Source organism: Macaca nemestrina, chromosome 8 (genome assembly GCF_043159975.1).
Source record: "Macaca nemestrina isolate mMacNem1 chromosome 8, mMacNem.hap1, whole genome shotgun sequence".
Lineage (NCBI taxonomy): Eukaryota > Metazoa > Chordata > Mammalia > Primates > Cercopithecidae > Macaca > Macaca nemestrina.
The window spans coordinates 146077651-146085465 of record NC_092132.1 but is presented as its reverse complement, the minus strand read 5'-3'; the positions used below and the strand labels follow the sequence as shown (position 1 = coordinate 146085465).

Below are 7815 nucleotides of genomic sequence, written 5' to 3'. Positions count from 1 at the left end.
GGAGTTTCACTTTTGTTGCCCAGGCTGGAGTGCAATGGCGCGATCCCATCTCACTGCAACCTCTGCCTCCTGGGTTCAAGGGATTTTCCTGCCTCAGCCTCCCAGGTAGCTAGGATTACAGGTGCGTACAAGCATGCCCAGCTAATTTTTGTATTTTTAGTAGAGACGGGGTTTCTCCAGGTTGGCCAGGCTGGTCTCGAACTCCTGACCTCAGGTGATCCTCCCATCTTGGCCTCCCAAAGTGTTGGGATTACAGGCTTGAGCTGCCGCGCCCGGCCCTAGGGGCTACATTTTGACAAGCAGCAAGAATTTAGAGCACAGCGATTGGTAGACACTCAACAAATTGAGTGAATGATTCAATTCATCCATGTTGAGTGAATGATTAAATGAGATATTAGCTAGGAAACACACACAAACTGTAAGTACATGCAAGTGCTGTGCAAGCATATGCAATCATCATTATAAGGCAAAAAGGCTGAATAATCTGCCTGGAAAAGGCCAGCCTGGAAGAGTGACTCCACAGAGGAGTGGCTAGAAACCTGCTCCCATACCAGGCTGCCTGGGTCCACGACCCACCACTCAGCTGGGAGAGCCTGGGCAAGCAACTCACCCTTTCTGTATCTCAGTTTCTTCATCTGCAAATAATGACTTCACTGATTTATTATTTATTTATATATTTATTGAGGCAGAGTCTCAGTCTGTTGCCCAGGCTGGAGTATAGTGGTGCGATCTCGGCTTACTGCAACCTCCGTCTCCCAGGTTCAAGTGATTCTCCTGCCTCTGCCTCCCAAGTAGCAGGGATTACAGGCACCTGCTACCACATGCTGCTAATTTTTGTATTTTTAGTAGAGATGGGGTTTCATCATGTTGGCCAGACTGGTCTCGAACTCCTGATCTCAGGTGATATGCCCCCTCCTCAGGCACCCAAAGTGCTGGGATTACAGACCTGAGCCACCACACCTGGCCCCTGTGGGATTTCTTGAAATGATTCACCTCCATCACTGCACTGGGTCTGGTCACTGCACTGGGTCTCCAGCACTGGATCTGGTATATAGCAATCACTAAATGTTTTAGTAATTATTCTTTGTATTATTATTATTAGTAGTAGTAGTAGTATTTGTCTGCCTCCTGGAGTGGGGCAACCTCCAAGCCCACTGAAGTGCGCCTCAGCTCGGAAAGGATCGGCGCCCAGCTTTCTAAGAGGCGTGGAACCCATTGCTCCCCCTGCCTTTGTGTCCTTATTTTTTTCCAACAGAGCTAGAGTTGTAATGCACATGAAAATAGATTAAAATACAGGCGCCCCAAAGAATGCAAGGAAGGGAGTGAAAGAGAAAAAACACTAGGATCCTGTAAGGGACTGAACTGCTGCTGCGAGTTTGGGGATTCTGAAGCACACCGGGAGGGTCCATATGGCTCTAGGAGTCATGGGAGCAGGGGCTGAGCGAGATTCTGGAGGTTCTTCCAGTTGCCCCTCTTTTGGGGTATGTGGCCGTGGACAGTAAGCCCTATTCCCCGATGTCTCTAGGTCTTTCTTTCATTACGTGTAAGTTGGGAGAATTTGGAACCAAGGATTCTCCTCAACTTCTAGAAAGACACTGAAGGACTTCCTCTTGGACTGCCTTCTAATCCCAGACTGGGCAGGGCTTCCCGGCTTGTAGATTTCCACTGTTTAGGAGACGCAAGAGTGGGGTATAAAAGCCCGGATTCAGGAGTGAAATAGATGTTGTTTGAACCCTGATTAGCACGTACTAGCTCTGTGACCTTCAACAAGCGACTTAAAATCCGTGGGCCATATCTTTTTTGTGTGCAAAACGTGAGTGGGGGAATATGGAAGTGTTTCCTGCGGCTGTCGAAAGCTGCTAGCAGCGTTTGACATGCAGTCGTGTTCAATAAGCAGCAGGTGATTTTTGCTGGCAGCATTTCGGGGCTGCTTACGGATTGACGGCTGGAAAACTCAGGCTGCAGTGGAAGCTGAAAGGGAGAACACGTGCGCCCCCACATGGTAGGCGCATTAACTGCAAGGGCGTACCCTAGGTCGGTCCCATGGCCTTCCATTGCGGGTGGTTGGTCAATGAATACACCAGCTCTATGGATTGGGGCAAGTTCCCTTGACTGAGAGACAAAAGGGTTTGAACCAGATGGTCTCGAGACTCGACATGATTTGTAAATGAGTCAGGCACGGTATCTCAATCTGGGCTTCCTTTCCTTAGCAGAGTTCAGTTTTCTTTGTTCCATTCAGTCTCTCAGGCCAGCTGTTGGAAACTTAGGGGTGCTAACTGCCCAATCACTAGCAGTTTGTCTTCTGGAAGAAGTTTAGTTTCCAAGGCTACTTTGAGGAACAATGCTCTTTGGATGTATAATTCTGGAACCTTTTTTTTTGAGACAGAGTCTCACTCTGTTGCCAGGCTGGAGTGCAGTGGTGCAGCCTCTGCTCACTGCAACCTCTGCCTCCTGGGTTCAAGCAATTCTCCTGCCTCAGCCTCCCAAGTAGCTGAGATTACAGGCACGCGCCACCAGGCCCAAGCTGATTTTTGTATTTTTAGTAAAGATGGGGTTTCACCATGTTAGCCAGGCTGGTGTTGAACTCCTGACCTCGTGATCTGCCTGCCTCGGCCTCCCAAAGTGCTAGGATTACAGGCATGAGCCACCGCACCCAGCCTCTTGGAACCATTTTTTTAAAAACCTTATTAATTGGGACACAATGACGACACTGCTTTCCATTTGAGACTCAAGACATCAATGTTTGTTTGTTTGTTTGTTTGTTTATTTATTTATTTATTGTTTTTGAGACAGAGTCTCGCACTATTGCCCAGGTTGGAGTGCAATGGCGTGATCTTGGCTCACTGCAACCTCTGCCTCCTGGGTTCAAACAATTCCCCTGCCTCGGCCTCCCAAGGAGCTGGGATTACAGGCGCCCGCCACCACGCCCAGCTAATTTTTTGTATTTTTAGTAGAGATGGGGTTCCACCATGTTGGCCATGACTGGTCTCAAACTCCTGACCTCAGGTGATCCACCCGCCTCAGCCTCCCAAAGTGCTGGGATTACAGGTGTGAGCCACCGCACTTGGCCAAGACATCAATCTTGAGTCTCCAGAAAGAGCAGTTTCAAATCTTGGGGCCCTGAGCTGTCATCTGTACCAATGAGAGTGTGTGAGGCCCAGAGAGAGAGGTGAGTCATTTTCCTACAATTTGTGATTCCATACCTGCTGGTCCAGTCTTGGACACCTGAAGCTGCCCAGGCCAAACCATTTTGCAGATGAGGATGCTGAGGTCAGAGCAGTCGGGTGAATGGCCCAACAGCACGCAGCCAGCCCATGACCAAACTTGAGCCGGAAGGCAGGTCTCAGAATTCTCCGTTGTGGGCACTTCCAGTCCCGTCCTTTTTTTTGAGGAGGCAGAAGCGCAGGTGTCTATTGATACAGGGTCCTTCCAGGTGTGTGTGTGTGGCAGTGGCCCCTTCTGGAGGCCCCAGGACCCAGAGGAACCCACAAGCCATTGAAAACCATCAGAAAGCATCTAAGTAACCACCCATTTATTATCTGTCACAAGGCCACAAAGGAAACTAAATGGAATGTCTTTGCCTTCGGCGGGAACACAGCTTGGTGTACTGACTCTCTGGTACTTGTTAGCAGAGATGAACAGTTAGGGTTTTGGTTTGTTTGTTTGTTTGTTTATTTTGAGATGGAGTTTCTTTCTGTCAGCCAGGCTGGAATGCAGTGGTGGGATCTCGGCTCACTGCAACCTCCATCTCCCAAGTTCAAAGGATTCTCCTGCCTCAGCCTCCCAAGTAGCTGGGATTACAGGCGCCTGCCACCATCCCCAGCTAATTTTTGTATTTTTGGTAGAGATGAGGTCTCATCACACTGGCCAGGCTGGTCTCAAACTCCTGATCTCAAATGATCCCCCTGCCTCGGCCTCCTAAAGTGCTGGGATTACAGGCGTGAGCCACTGCGCCTGGCTTGTTCATTTTTAAATTGAGGTATAATTTTCATGCAGTTGTTTTTGATCTATGAAAAATGAGGAAAACCCCAAATGATTAGTTAAAACTACTTCAAAACATGAGACCTGTGCAGGGTGTGGTGGCTCACACCTCTAATCCCAGCACTTTGGGAGGCCGAGGTGGGCAGACCACTTAAGGCCAGGAATTTGAGGCCAGCCTGGGCAACATAGTGAAACCCTGTCTCTACTAAAAATACAAAAACATTAGCCAAATGTGGTGGTGGCACACATCTGTAGTCCCAGCTGCTCAGGAGGCTGAGGTGGGAGGATCACTTGAGCCTGGGAGGTGGAGGCTGCACTGAGCTGTGATTGCACCACTGCACTCCAGCCTGGAGGACAGAGCAAGACTCTCAAAAATAAAAACAAAACCAAAAATGGGGCCCATGGCAGGGGTGAGAGTGGGTAAAGGGGACTCTGCTGGTGGGAAGACTGGAAGCCACTCTGAGGAACCCCAAGGAAAGGTATACAATGGATGACTGTGGAGGATATCCCAGAGGATTCCAGCCCAGAGTCTTCAGCAGGGCCCGGGCCCCTCAGAGGCTATAGCGGAAAAGCATGTTAGGGGCACTCTGGACCCATTGATTTGCTCAGCAGAGCCCTGGCCTCGTTAGGGTTCCGTGGTTTCAGTGTTTACTGACCACATCTATCCTCCATCCCGGCTTAACCATTTTAGATCATCAAGAACCCTAGAAGTAATGGATATTTTCCATTTTTATTAAGTTCTCAAGGAAAAGGACAGAGGAGGAACAATAAATCTCAGTTTTTATTATTATTATTATTATTTATTTTTTGAGATGGAGTTTCAGTCTTATTGCCCAGGCTGGAGTGCAATGGCGCAATCTCGGGTCACTGCAACCTCCGCCTCCTGGGTTCAGGAAATTCTTTGGCCTCAGCCCTCCAAGTAGCTGGGATTACAGGCGCCCACCACTGCACCCGGCTAATTTTTTGTTTTCTTAGTAGAGATGGGCTTTCGCCATGTTAGCCAGGCAGGTACCAAACTCCTGACCTCAGGTGATCCACCCGCCTCCGCCTCCAAAAGTGCTGGGATTACAGGAGTGAGCCACCACGCCCAGCCATTGTTTTTTTTTTTTTTTTTAACATCTCTAATTACGACTCACTTTCAGCAAATTCATCTTGAAGAGGGAGCACAAGAGACTATGGTATCTTTCTTGTACAAACATTATGCTAATATTGTTCACTAGTATTGTCCATAGTATTGAGCTGCTTCTGAATTAACTCCATATGTCAGTCATTCACTGATTAGGAAGCTGTGACTGGTTCAGTTGACTTGAAAAGTGATTAGAACTGGTGCATCCTGTTGCAAACTGCTTATAGATCCAGTGGGGTGTGGTCTGTGTGTGTTTCTGTGTCAGAGGGAGGGAGAGGGAAAGAAGTTTATCAGGCAGAGAACAGCAGCCACAGCTATAGGATGGAAGACAGTCATCCCAGAGGGAACGGAGTGAGTGTGAGTGTATGAGAAGTGCCTCATTTATCACTCATCTTGGGACGGGAGAAGCCCCCGTTTTGTGCTCATCTGAAAAGCCCTGAGCTGGAGCTTGCGGTCATGAGCACCAGTGTCTCACAGGCTTTTTTGGTTCTTGTATTCTGGTTAACTTGGAGCACATCTGTGCCATCAGTGCTTTCTGCAAAACTAACCCCCGCCACCCCCGGGTTTTAGCCAGAGGAGTGAGCTGGCAGTGCATAGACCAGAAAAAAGAATGGACTTTGAAAAATGAGGTCTGTTTTACTATCATCTTCACTTTGATGATTTTATTCTTGTTCTCAGCCTTTTTGCAAATGCCACTGCCACTGCTATCTGGAGGAGCAATATGAAAGTCACACTGGAGTCCGAGCTTATAGAGCAGCACCATGTCCCTGGAGGATAAGGGAAAGGGCCTCAGTGACTGAAATGAGAGCAACAGTGTAAAGTGGCAGACAGACCACAGAAGGAGGTTCCTGGAGATGCCGCTTCTCAAGCTAAGCCTCGCAGGCATGACGCATACTTGTGTTGTTACAGGGAGATGGAACATTTGTGCTCCAGCTTCAAGCAAGCAAGGCAAGGATGCAGTCTGAAGAATAGGTGCCAATGTCACAAAATGATAAAACAATTAAACCAAAACCAGAACACCCAGTCCCACTCCGAAAGAAAGAGCTTTCCGAATGGCTGTGTCCCATGCACTCAGTCCACGAGTGAGAGCTGGGGGCTCTGCAGTGGGTGGCTTGTCCTAATACTCCCCACCCCTGGCTCCATTTGGTACATATTCAGAGACTGTAAACTTATTATTTTGAGACGAAGTTTCGCTCTTGTTGCCCAGGCTGGAGTGCAATGGTGAGATCTCAGTTCACTGCACCCTCTGCCTCCTGGGTTCAAGCGATTCTCCTCCCTCAGCTTCCTGAGTAGCTGGATTACAGGCATGCACCACCATGCCTGGCTAATTTTGTATTTTTAGTAGAGACGGGGTTTCTCCATGTTGGTCAGGCTGGTCTCAAACCCCCAACCTCAGGTGATCCACCCACCCCAGCCTCCTAAAGTGCTGGGATTACAGGCATGAGCCACTGCACCCAGCCTAAACTTATTTTCATTACTGTTAAGCCAAACACAATCACAGCATAATCACAGCTAAAATTAACTTTGTTACTGCTCACCTATCTTAGAGGCATTTAAAAGTCTAATTTTAAAGATAAATGCGCTCCTTGTTAAAAGACTTGATGTGGGTTTCAAAAGGTTTTGTTTGTTGTTTGAGACAGAGTCTTGCTCTGTTACCCAAGCTTAAGTGTAAGTGGCATGAGCTCAGCTCACTGCAGTCTTGACCTCCTGGGCTCAAGTGATCCTCCCACAACCTTCTGAGTAGCTGGGATCACAGGGGCATGCCACCATACCTGGCTAATTTTGTAATTTTTTGTAGAGATGGGGTCCCCCTACATTGCCCAGGTTTGTCTCAACTTCTCAGGCTCAAGCAATCCTCCTGCCTTGGCCTCCCAAAATGCTGGGATTACAGGGGTGAGCCACCGCGCCCGGCCCCACTCCACATACTTTTAAGATGAAGTGGTTAAGCACCCCTGTGGCCTAAGGAGGTGAAGACAAATGGATAAAGGAGAGGAAGTGCCGCCTTCTCTCTCATTCTTGTGAGGCATCATTTGCCCCTTAGCCTGTTCGGATCAAACCATAAAATGGCAAGAGCTCCTTGTCCTAGAGGGACCCAGTTTTAAGTCGGAAGTGGCTAGAGAGAACATTTTCTTCCAGGTAGGCGGAGTCTCATGCTCCAGACCCTGTTGTCTGGAGGGCTCTAAAAATGCCCTCAGATGGTTGGGAGTGGTGACCCATGCCTCTAATCCCAGGATTTTGGGAGGCCGAGGCGGGAGAATTGCTTGAGCCCAGGAGTTTAAGACCAGCCTCGGCAACAAAGCAAGATCCCATCTCTACAAAATAAAAATTAGCTGGGCATGGTGGTGTGCATCTGTGGTCCCAGCTACTGAAGAGACAGGCAGGTGGATCGTTCGAGCCAAGTAGGTCCATGATGGCACACAGCACTCCAGCCTGAGCAACAGAGCAAGGCCCTGTCTCAATAAATCAATAAATACATTGAGCGACTTTTGTTGGACCACAAGGAACTTTGTTTATGGATAGGTACAACTGTCTCCTAGGAAATTAAAGCCCAGCGGTGACACCCATCTAATGTCTGACATTAGCAGGGCTGGGATGAGTGTTCTTTTCAGGATCCACTGCTACCAAAAGAGGGAGCCTTAGCCAATGGCCAAAAAGAAAGGAAGCAGCCATGAGTGGGTCAGTGGATCCATGGCCTCAAGATTCCCTGG

At 48.6% G+C, this 7815-nt stretch overlaps 1 long non-coding RNA gene across 1 annotated transcript; it reads right to left on the bottom strand.

Annotated features, from left to right (window-relative positions):
- Nucleotides 1-4006: 4006 nt before the first annotated feature.
- Nucleotides 4007-7739, bottom strand: LINC02905 (long intergenic non-protein coding RNA 2905). Its single transcript, XR_011607270.1, has one exon. It is a non-coding gene; the product is annotated as a long intergenic non-protein coding RNA 2905 (long non-coding RNA).
- Between the last annotated feature and the right edge of the window lie 76 nt (nt 7740-7815).